Here is a 10,939-nt window from a genome sequence, read left to right as displayed (position 1 = left end):
TCAGGGGGAGGAAGCGGCGCGAAGATAATCCCCCCACTTCCCGGGTGTGGGGATGCCCTAGGGAAAGGAGGCTGGGAAGCAGTTGCCAACGGCGTCCACTAGAGGGCGCCAGGGACTGGGAAGCCGATCTCAGGGTCCCCCAGCCTCAGGCCTGGCCTGGGTGGAAAGGGAGCGAGGGTCCCCCACCTTTGCTGGGCGCCTGGAAGAGGATGAATCTGGACGGCCTTTTCTGTGCTTCCAGAGCTGGGGTTTGGAGGAGAGGGGAAGACAACGTAGGGCAGGAGTCCGAAAACTTTTTCCTAAAGGGCCACATAGCCAGGAGTTAGAACAGAGCGTGTCTAAGGCCAAACTGCTCCCCCCTACCCCTCCAGCTCCCTGACCGCCCCACACCACACCTCGGCTAAGGCGCCCGGCTCTGTGCCCATGAAATGTAGTTTCTGCAAGCTGAAATGTGGAGTTCATGCAACTTTCCTGGGACATGAAATAATTTTTTCCCTATTTTTTGAACCACTTAAAAATGCACAAACTGGGCACGCCTGGCCAGCTCCGTGGGTAGAGCACACAACTCTGATCTCGGCGTCGTGAGTTTGAGCCCCACGTGGGGCATAGAGATGACCTTAAATAGATAAATAGTGTAAAATATAAAAGTCCAAAAACTTCTGAGTTCTCCGGTTGGGCAGAGGCAGCCTGGGCGGCGGGGCGTGGGGCGGGGTGGGTATGCAGTGTGTCGGTGGGGTAACTACGGTAAGAAATATTTGTTTGACGCTAAGTTCCAGGCAGTAAGTGCTTCAAGGCAGGTGTCATGTTAACAGCCCTAAATCTACATCTTCAAAAGCTTCAGGAGTAATTATAAAAAGCAACTTGTAATGGGAATGTCCAGCAAAGAAATCCCAAGTGGGTAATTGTGTCCCAGGACCCTGTGACCATGACCCGAGCTGAAGGCAGATGCCCAACCAAGGGAGCCACCCAGGCGCCCCCCATTAACGATTGTCTTTTAAAGAAATGTTATCCTTCCGTCCTGTTCTGTCCTAGTGATGAGTAATAGCATGACTGTTTGATAACTGGAAACCATCGGATGAAAAGATCAATTTGAAGGAAGAAGATACTTTAATGTAATGATATGGCTCAAGTTTCAGTAAAAATACTGTGTTTGGATGAAAATCTGAGCTGTCCCTACAAAATTGGTATAAATTGCAGGTCAGCCCACTGTCAAAAATTTTAGACACAATGAGAACCTACAGGTGTCCAGATGCAATAAACGAAGTTACGTGGTCCAAACCCTAATTCTTTGTGTTTAAAACAACTGGGTTAGCATTGTTTCTTTTGAATCTACTGTTTAAAACTTTTATTTCTTTCTTTCTAGGGGGAGAGACAAGCAAACACCTTTCTGAGTGCAGAGCTGGAGGACCCAAGCTCAACCCCACCACCCTGAGATCATGATCTGAGCCAAAAACGAGAGTTAGGGGCTTAGCCCCCTGAGCCACCCAGGTGCCCCAAATGTATTGTTTAAACAGGAGAATGTGTTAGCACCACAAAGGTGCCCAGTGAGGGCTCAAAAGACAAGATGGACGCATGTAGCTGGGTGTGTGTTGAGGCCAAATGCTCAGCACTGGGTACTCCAACGTCCTTTCCAAATAGGATGATGTAATGTTTACCAAAGGATAAACAATAAAAATGTGCTAATTCACAGCTTCTATTAAATATCACAAGTACCGGCACGAATTAGACCAAGAGGAGACAAACCATGGCTTTGCCGGCCAAATCTGGCCCCGTGTCTATTTTTGTAGGTACTAAGGACAGGTTTTCAACTAGTTAGGGCAAAAAAAAGTCAAAAGGGAAATAATATTTCATGGCATGAGCAAAGTATATAGGATTCAAATTTCAGCGTCAGGAATAAAAGTTTGTTGGCACGTAGCTACGCCCGTTTGTTCACAAACTGTCCGTGGCTGATTCCCACCGGGGCCTCAAGTTAGTAGAAACCACACGGCGCACGGGGCAGAAAATATTTACTCTCTGGACCTTGATAGGAAAAGTTTGCTGACCGCCTGTTGAGACCAATGCAAGATTTCTTCAGGCGACGATTTTTAGGTCGTTGACATTGTTCAGAATCGCCTATGCACAGATATAATAAAAACACAGATCCCACAATAGGGTTTATTATCCTTTTTTGGAATTTTCCTTAGACAATGGGCCTCTGTGGCGAGCACCTGCTGGGGTCTGCTTCCCCCAACCCATCCTTGGTATGGCATTGCTGCGGTAAGAGTTCACTGGGTCTGTCCTGTTATCCCCATTGCAAAGAGGAGAATGCTGAGGCACAGGGAGGCCAAGTAACTTGCCCCAGATCACACAGCCTGCAAGAGGAGGGGCTGGGATTGAATCCAGAAGGCCGTGACCGTGACGTCTCATGACCCTCCTGCCCGGCATCGCCAGGAGCACTGCCGCTCAGGAGTATCACCGCCTGGAATCTTGGGACGACCACATACAAACTCCCCGTAAGCGTTTGGACAAAAGACATTCCCCTCCCCACTGCTCCTAACACCTCAGTTTTCTCATCTGTAAAATGGGTGTCACCAGAGACCCCACTCACTGAGATTTCTGGAGGATGGAGTTTACGTGTGTACTCAGCACAGTGAGGGATCAAGGACTATCAGCTGGAGGGGGCGCCCGGGTACCTCAGCGAAGCATTCGACTCTGGGTCTCTGCTCAGGTCTGGATCTCAGCGTCAAGAGTTCAAGCCCCGCACTGGCCTCCATACTGGGCGTGGAGCCTACTTTAAAATAAATAGGTAGATACACAGATAGATACATAGATAGACAGACAGACAGATATTGGCTCTAGTTTTTATTAGATTGCGTGCTTAGATCCAGAAGCTGAGCCTAGAGGGATGGCGTGGTTTTCCTTGGACAAAGAAAGTCCAAGAGAATGGGGTATCGCGGGGTTTCAGTGCACAAAATGAGTTTCTGCATGCTTGTAGGCATGTAGCACACACAAAATAAACCAAAGGATAGGTAAGAGGCTGCTTCCTTTTCAATACAAGCTTTTTTTTTTTTAAGATTTTATTTATTAATTTGATACAGAGAGAGAGAGGTCACAAGCAGGCAGAGAGGCAGACAGAGAGAGAGGAGGAAGCAGGCTCCCCGCTGAGCAGAGAGCCCGATGCGGGGCTCGATCCCAGGACCCTGAGATCATGACCTGAGCCGAAGGCAGAGGCTCAACCCTCTGAGCCACCCAGGCGCCCCCAATTCAAACTTAAAATTTTTTTTTTTTTTTTTAAATTTTTAAGTCATCTCTATGCCCAATGCGGGGCTGGAACTCACAGCCATGAAATCCAGAGTCGCACACTCCGCCAGCTGCGTCAGCCAGGCGCCCCTCAATCCCCTTTTAAATCTTCTGATTCTGTCGAGAAGTACACAGGGAGCTTCCGTGTCTCTAATATCTATTTGTTAACCTCTTTTTAAGAATCCCCTAATCCAGAACCTTCCACAGCTAACAGTAGCTGCTTAAAGTTTAGTAACATTGTTTCTTTTCCTTTACATCTACTTTGGGCATCAGATACTGTGCTGTTGTTGTTGTTGTTTTTAATCTACTCCAGTGTTACAATGTTTCCTTCTAAGATAAACGCATTAGAGGAAAAAAGTTCAGTACAGCCTTCCACGTGATCGTGAACTTTGGGGTTTTTTTCTTTATTAAATTTATTTTAGAAAGACAATTAACAACCTGGTGGCAAATTGAGACTGATATCAGATGCCCCCAAAACAAGGTAGCTGTGAAAAATAAATGTTATTAAATCCCACCAAAGGTGGGGCAATCTTTTCAGCATCCTCCAACCTGGAGATTCTAAATTGCAGATCCAAGGGACCCGAGGTTCTGCCTGCTGTGGGCAGGGAGTTCTGTGAGGAAGTTCATAGCAGGTCCCAGGGAGAAGAGCCAAGGGGCAGTGTTTTCTGAAACCCCTTCTCAGCATGGCCAGCCTCGCTCCTGCGTCGGTGGGGATGGGCCTCTGACTGGTGGGCTTCTCCGTGCACCCAAACTGGGCCCCCGTAGCTCCAATCGAATGCCACTTCCGATCTGATTTTCCCTGGGGTTAAACATCTACCCCCGTGTTTGGCCTTGCAGGGATTTTATATAACCTTTAGGTCAATCCTCACATTTTACAGGTGGGGAGACGGAGTCTCGGAGGGGAGAAGTGATGTGGAGACAAAGCCAAGTTTATTGCTGAGCGGGAGGTAGGACTGAGGTCCCTGGGCACCCGGTCCAGAAAGCCACCGTGCCCAAAATGGGAGAGTCCATTGTGAACTGATGAGAGACGATGAGGCGGACGCCCCAAGCTGGCCAAGAACAGGCACAGGTATCCTGGGATCCACGGTGCACGCCGAATGGTGGGGTTCATTCCACAAATGTGTTTGTAGTCACTTTGATGCTCACAGGCCCTCAGTGGCCAAAATAGACCAGAGCCTGTTCCCTGGGTGAACAGGTAACATAGATAAACAGAGCTCTTCCCCACCCCTAGGTGCTCTGCTGGGGTGACCGAGGTGGGGGCTGCCTCTGGCTGGGGTGCTCAGGATGGCTTCTTAGGGAGGTGACCATTGGGCTGAGATCACAGGCTTTGAGAAGGTGATGTGGGTTGAATTATGTGCTCCCCCATTCCTAAGTTGGAACCCAAGCCCCCAGGACCTCAGAATGTAACTGTGTTTGGAGAGAGGATCTTTACAGAGGTGATCGGGTTAAAATGAGGTCATTGGAGTGAACAGGTGTCTTTACGAAAAGGGGAAATTTGGACAGAGACACAGGAGGAAGATGGGGTCTACCCGGCAAGGAGGGGCCTCAGAAGGAAGCAGCCCCGTTGACCCCCGGATCTTGAACTTCCAGCCTCCAGGACTGGGAGGCAAGAAATTCGGTTGTTTAAGCCTCCCGGCCTATGGGATTCCTTTCCCCCCGGAAAACCGACTCCGAAGGTGAAGGACGAAGGGTCAGGCCTCATTCAGGATCTGGAGACCTGGAAATGCCTCTGCACGCCTCTAGTGGGCTCCTTTCCAGAATCCTCTGGGGGTGGAGCCGAGGGAGACATCCCCTCAGCGGCCGCCCCCCACCCCCGACCCCGCGGCCACCAGAAGGAAGCCGGGATGACCACATTCTCAGCCAATGGAGGCCTCCCTTCCCTGTGGGAGCGTCCCTGTGACCCTTGGACCCGCCAGCCATAAAGCAATCACCAAGATTTGATGTGGAGGGAGGGGCGGGCCAGGAGAGGAGTGGGGGGCCGGCTCTGCTCGCTGCCCCATGCTCCAGGCCCTCGTGGGGTGTGGTCCCAGGGGTCGCCCATCCTCCTGAAGCTGGGGGACCACATTCCTGTGGCCGGCTAGGAGCGAGCCCCAGACTCCAGGCTTGGGGAACAGCGTCCCTGACACACCAGGCCTCCCAGTTCCATCCATACACATGTCCCACCCAGACCCCCCGCAGAAACTTCTAGAGCCATTAACGACTGGCGTCACAGGCCTGACCATCAGCCTTCTCACCCCGGAACAGGCCGCAGCATCCCTACCCTCGCCTGCCTTGCTCGCTGCGAATGACTGTGTTTGGCCTCTGTCTCCCCCCACTGGAACATAAACCCCACCAGGGAGCCGAGTTGGGGTATGTTCCCTCCCGCGTCTGCGACACCCGGGACATAGCAGGTGTTCAGTAAACAGGGGCCACGGGGATAAATGAATACACGAATGATGAATCCTCAGCCCTGATGTCCTTCCTCTTTTAGGGAAGATGGAGGGAGTCGCCCCCTGCCAAGCACTCCTCCCTTGGGTGCTCCAAGGGCCTGGTGCAAATCACTGGTCTTCACCGTCCACCCCTCCCAGAGCCGGGAACTTCCAGGACACGCCGGAGCACGCGGTGCAGGAGCAGGGAGGACCGGCAGCCCCGAGGACGAGGACGGGGAGCTAATCACTGGGCTTTGACCAAGAGGTAGATCAGAGTCCCCCGGGCCCCCCCTCGCCGCCCCACAACTGCCCCTGCCACACCCCTATCACGAGGGCTTTACTCACTGCCCAGCCTGGTGGCAGAGGCAGAGGAGGAGGAGGAAGGCGGTGCAGAGAGGAGGCAGGAGGGAGTTGGCCAAGGAGCCGCAGCTCCCAGACCCCCTGCTTCTTTTTCCCAAAACTGACCTTAAAGGGAAAGCGGAGGGAGAACCCTCCAGTAAGAAGTCCGAGTAATGGGGAGGTGACATGGTGTCCAGGGGTAAGCCCCCGCCCAGGGGGACAGGGACAGGGAAACTTGGGCGTTGCCTCAACCGAGGCTGACTCACGGTGGGGGGGCACGGTGAGTCATAACCCTTTATTAGCCTCTCCGGCCTCAGGGGCAGAGTGGGGGCTGTTGTCACGACCAGACCAAAGGGCTAAGGAGGAAAGCCAGAGGCCAGAAAGCGCCAGGCAGGCGTCTGTCCAGTGTCTCAGACTGGGAGAACCCGGCATTGCTTACGGGTGGACGTACTGGTCATAATGGAAACCAGCGCAAAGACAGCGGGTCTGGGGACCCGGGTCCACCAAGGTTCCTTCCCAGCATCTTGCATGCTTTCATTTATCGACTCCGGCCAACAGTCCGGCGAGGCAGGGCCTTGAACCCCTCTTGCAGATGAGGAAACTGAGGCAGGGAGCGGTAGAGTCACGGGCCCACGGACACGCAGCTACACACGGGTGCTCCCCCAGGCTCTGCTCTAACCCCCGCCATCGGACAGAAGTGGCACGTGTCCTCTGAAAATTTCTAGCAGCTGCGTTGACCCAGCACACTGTGAAATTTAAGTTTCGACTTCGTAACATAGTTGGTTGATCCAAACAATTGAATCGATACATCCAAATGATGATCATTTCAACATCTAATCAATACTGAAATGATTTTTTTAAAGATTTTATTTAGTTATTTGGCAGAGAGAGAGCACAAGCAGGGGGAGTGACAGGCAGAGGGAGAGGGAGAAGCGGGCTCCCCACTGAACAGGGAGCCCGATGCGGGGCTCGATCCCAGGACCCCGGGATCATGACCTGAGCCGAAGGCAGAGGCTTTAACCCACTGAGCCACCCAGCGCTCTAATATTTCACTTTTTGAGATACTAACTCTTGTATATCCCTAGCGTACTTCACCCTTAAAACACATAACAATATGGACCCTAAATTTCCGTCACAAAATCCTTGATCTGTCTTTATAGAGTTCGTAAGATTTACAGGCACAAATGTAGACTCATGGACCCAAGCTCTTCCATAGGTACCCAAAGCTGTCCGTTAACTGAGTTGAGTATTGATCTTTAAATGCAAATTAACAAAAATAAATGAACACTTCCAACCCAGTTGGCCAGTCACCCTGTGTACATCAAAGGCTTCGATAACTGGGTGACATGGCCCCTGTCCTGGGAAGATCAGGTCTAATTCAGCAAACCTGTGAATTACAGAGTTTTTTTTTTTTCTGTAAAGGGCTGGATAGTAAATATTTTCAGCTTTGCAGGGCACAGGTCTCTGCCGCAACTACTCACCTCTGCCAATGTTGCAGGGAAGCCGCCATAAACAAGAAGTAAACCAAAGGGCATGGCTAGGTGCCAATACAGCTTTATTTACAAAGCAAGCAGAGGGCCAGAATTGTCCCGCAGGCTAGAGTCTGTCAACCGCGCACTCAATTCTGTGGTTATATTTAAACATCTTCTGTTGTTCCTTCCATGAGCATTGATTGGGTAGCTCTTGTGGGCCAGGCACGGGGGATGCTACCTAGGTCTTGTCAAATTTTTGCAGATAATCCTAGGTGGAGATTTTCTAGCTCTCCACCGCACAGCCTTTCTTCTCTCTAACAAGTTAAGCACCTGGATCAATGTTGATGCAGGGAAGAATCAAAAGACATTTTTTGGTTAATGAAACAATGAATGAATATTCGTATCCCCTAGGGTGCATCCCTCTGCCTGGAGAAGGCACCCAATAAATGCTGAATAAGCGCATGCCCCAATAAATAAATAAAATACATGGTATGTCAGGTGATGGTTAAGTTTCTTTGTGCACACATAAAGCCGGATGGGGGATGGGGACCGAGGGGGCAATTGCAATTTTGGAGAGGATGGTCAGGGAGGAGGTGGATCTGAGCAGAAATCTGAAGGTGAAAAGAACCAGCCACAGGGAGATCTAGGAAAAGGAATTTCAGGAAGCGAGGAGAGCATGTGCAAAGGCCCTGGGGACAGCAAGTGCAAAGACCTTCTCCACCAGTGTGGAGTGAGGGAGAGGGAGAGCAGGGAAAGGCAATGCTAAGGTGGTGAGGGAGACAGACACCGCCCCTGTAAGGACTTCTGTGTCATAATAAGGAAAGTAGACTGTGGGGTGGGGGGGAGTGAGGGCCAAGCCAGGAGGAGGGCAAGATGGAGGACAGTGCCGATGGGGCTGGAGGCTGGACCAGGATTCGGGAACCAAGCAGGCAGGGAATGAACGTGTTTTGAAGGCGGAGCCGCCACGACTCATGGATGGATTATAATAAACGCGAGCAAATCCCATTGAAAGATAAAAATAAGTATGAGAGAGTGGGATGTAATGAAAGGAGGTACGCGGCAGATACTCAGGAAATGGAGCAAAAGGGCATGGAAATCAGAACAGTGGTAATGACTAGGTGACTAGGAAGGAGCTTCTGGAGAGCGGGGGACGTTCTGTGTCTTATTCTGGAAGGTGCTTACGCAGATCGGTATAGATAAGAAACAATTCACCAAGTTGTACACTTACTATTTGAGAGGGCTTGTATTATACACAGCCTGATATATAATATATAGAACATATTATATTATATATTATATGCATATATTATATAATATAATATGTTCTATATGTACATATATTATATACACATACACATACATATACAATATATATACATATATTATATACACATACACATATAATATATAACATCTATCATATAATATTATATTTATATCACATGCATATTATACTTTAAACAGTTCAGCTCTGGCTGAAGTTAATGCTAGTAGCATGCCATGAGAGTAAACAACTTAAATAATTTCAGTGATTCAGGAATGGGACCTTGACAGTCAAAAAATAGGGAGAAAGAAACCAAAGATGTGCGGGTAGGAAAGAATCTTTTTGGCGGATTCAGAACTGGCCGTTCCTAAGTACTCGTCATGGCCTGAGTAGTATCAAGGAGAATGAAAAGACCTACTTTCAAGGAGCTCCTTCTAGTTGTGAAAAGACAAGGCGGACAGATGATCAGCAGACACCCAAGGAGACTATGTGAATGTTAATTGTCATGATCTATATTCCAGTGTGCAGTTTGCGTAGGAGAGAAATCTGTGGGCATAATTAATTAGGGAAAGTGAATAGTTAGCTTCCCACCTCCTCCCCTGGTCATGGAAAGGTCAGAAAATCAACTGAAAATTTTAAGCTGAAAAGGGAATCCACTGACTCACGTTGCTGCCATGCATCAGAAGCCAAGGATTGGATTTCAGGTATGGCTGGATCCAGGACATCAGACCATGGTGTCAGGGATCGATTGCTCTCTGTCGGCTCTGCTGTGTTCTGGGCAGGCTTCATTCTTTCACTGTGGGGTAGTGATGGCAAGCAACCCCAAACCTACATTCCTTGAAACCTGGCATCCCCAGTGTGTCCAGCAAATCCTTTCTACAGGTGTGGCAAGAGGAGGTGCAGAATGAAGTTACTTCCCCCCCGGGTCCCACACCACACTTGAAAGCAGTAGAGTTCACACACTAGTTCATCTGGTCCAAACACTGAGTTCTTCACCACTGGATCATACTGCCTCCTATGGTCCTATCCTCAGGCTGTAGAGAAAGTGGGTAGCATTTTCTCAAATTTCAAGAATTCTTACATCTGAGTTTTTCCCAGTCTTTTCTAACTTCTAACTGCTACGTGTCTGAGCGAGAATCTGGCACAGTATGTAATCTCCAGCCAGTAAAGATTCAGAAAGCAATTTCTTCATGCCCTAAATTAGATGCTGGGGTTTTGTAGACACAAAATTTGTATGTGAAATTGAATACCATAACTTCATGGTGTTTCACAAAGATCCCAGGGGCTTTTGGACATCTTACCACTTGAGTACATCTGAAACACACAGAGAGAAGGATTTGACCTGAGCAAAAAGTTAAGAGCTGATATAGACCTAAGGTACAATTCCTTCAGAATGTAAATGGTCCCGAGAAAAATAATATATTTATTTCACATCTGTCATCACATTTTCAATTAGCAATAATCGCACCTTGGATAACCTCATTGGCTATGATACTGCCACTGTGCAAAGCTTTGTCATCACATTTTAACTAGACCTAGTTATATCAAAGTAACATCTGAGAGAGGGTGATTTTTGTCCTGGGAGAAAAGCTAAGAACTAATCTTTGAGTTATAATGCCTTCCAGTTCCACAAGAAAATGTAAATGCTCCCATGAAAAAGTATATAGTGCTTGATATCACTGATTCACCTTAAACTAGAGCTAGTTTTACCCAATATCTTCGGATCTTCAGGGGGGTTAATTTTACCCTGGGCAAAAACCTAAGAGTTAATCTGGACTTGAGATAAAGGGGTTCCTCCAAACCCCTTTAGAAAGTGTAGCTGTTTCCAAGAAAAGGAATAAATGAACCTGATATCAGTCATTCACACTTTAGTTAGAATTAGCTCATAGAGCTTTGAGTGCCTTTTCGCTCTGTACTGTTGGAAACCACCTGAGGTAATTTTAGGGTTGGAAAGAAAGAGGGATCAGTGAGAAAGACATGGGTCTAAGGGACCTGCTTCCTGACAGGGCTCGGCTGACAATCATTGATACTTAAGTGTTCACACCAGAATAAAGCAATAATGGTGAAAGACAGGCATCTCCTTATTTGAGGAATGTTACAAGGGTGGCACCTAGTCCTGGTGGGAATGCTGAGCTTTGGGGACACAGCTGAAGTGACTTACTGTTATAGGAAAGACA

The sequence above is a fragment of the Mustela nivalis genome (assembly GCF_964662115.1).
Source record: "Mustela nivalis genome assembly, chromosome: 1".
Lineage (NCBI taxonomy): Eukaryota > Metazoa > Chordata > Mammalia > Carnivora > Mustelidae > Mustela > Mustela nivalis.
The sequence above is the reverse complement of the archived record's forward strand: the minus strand, read 5'-3'. Positions refer to the sequence as shown.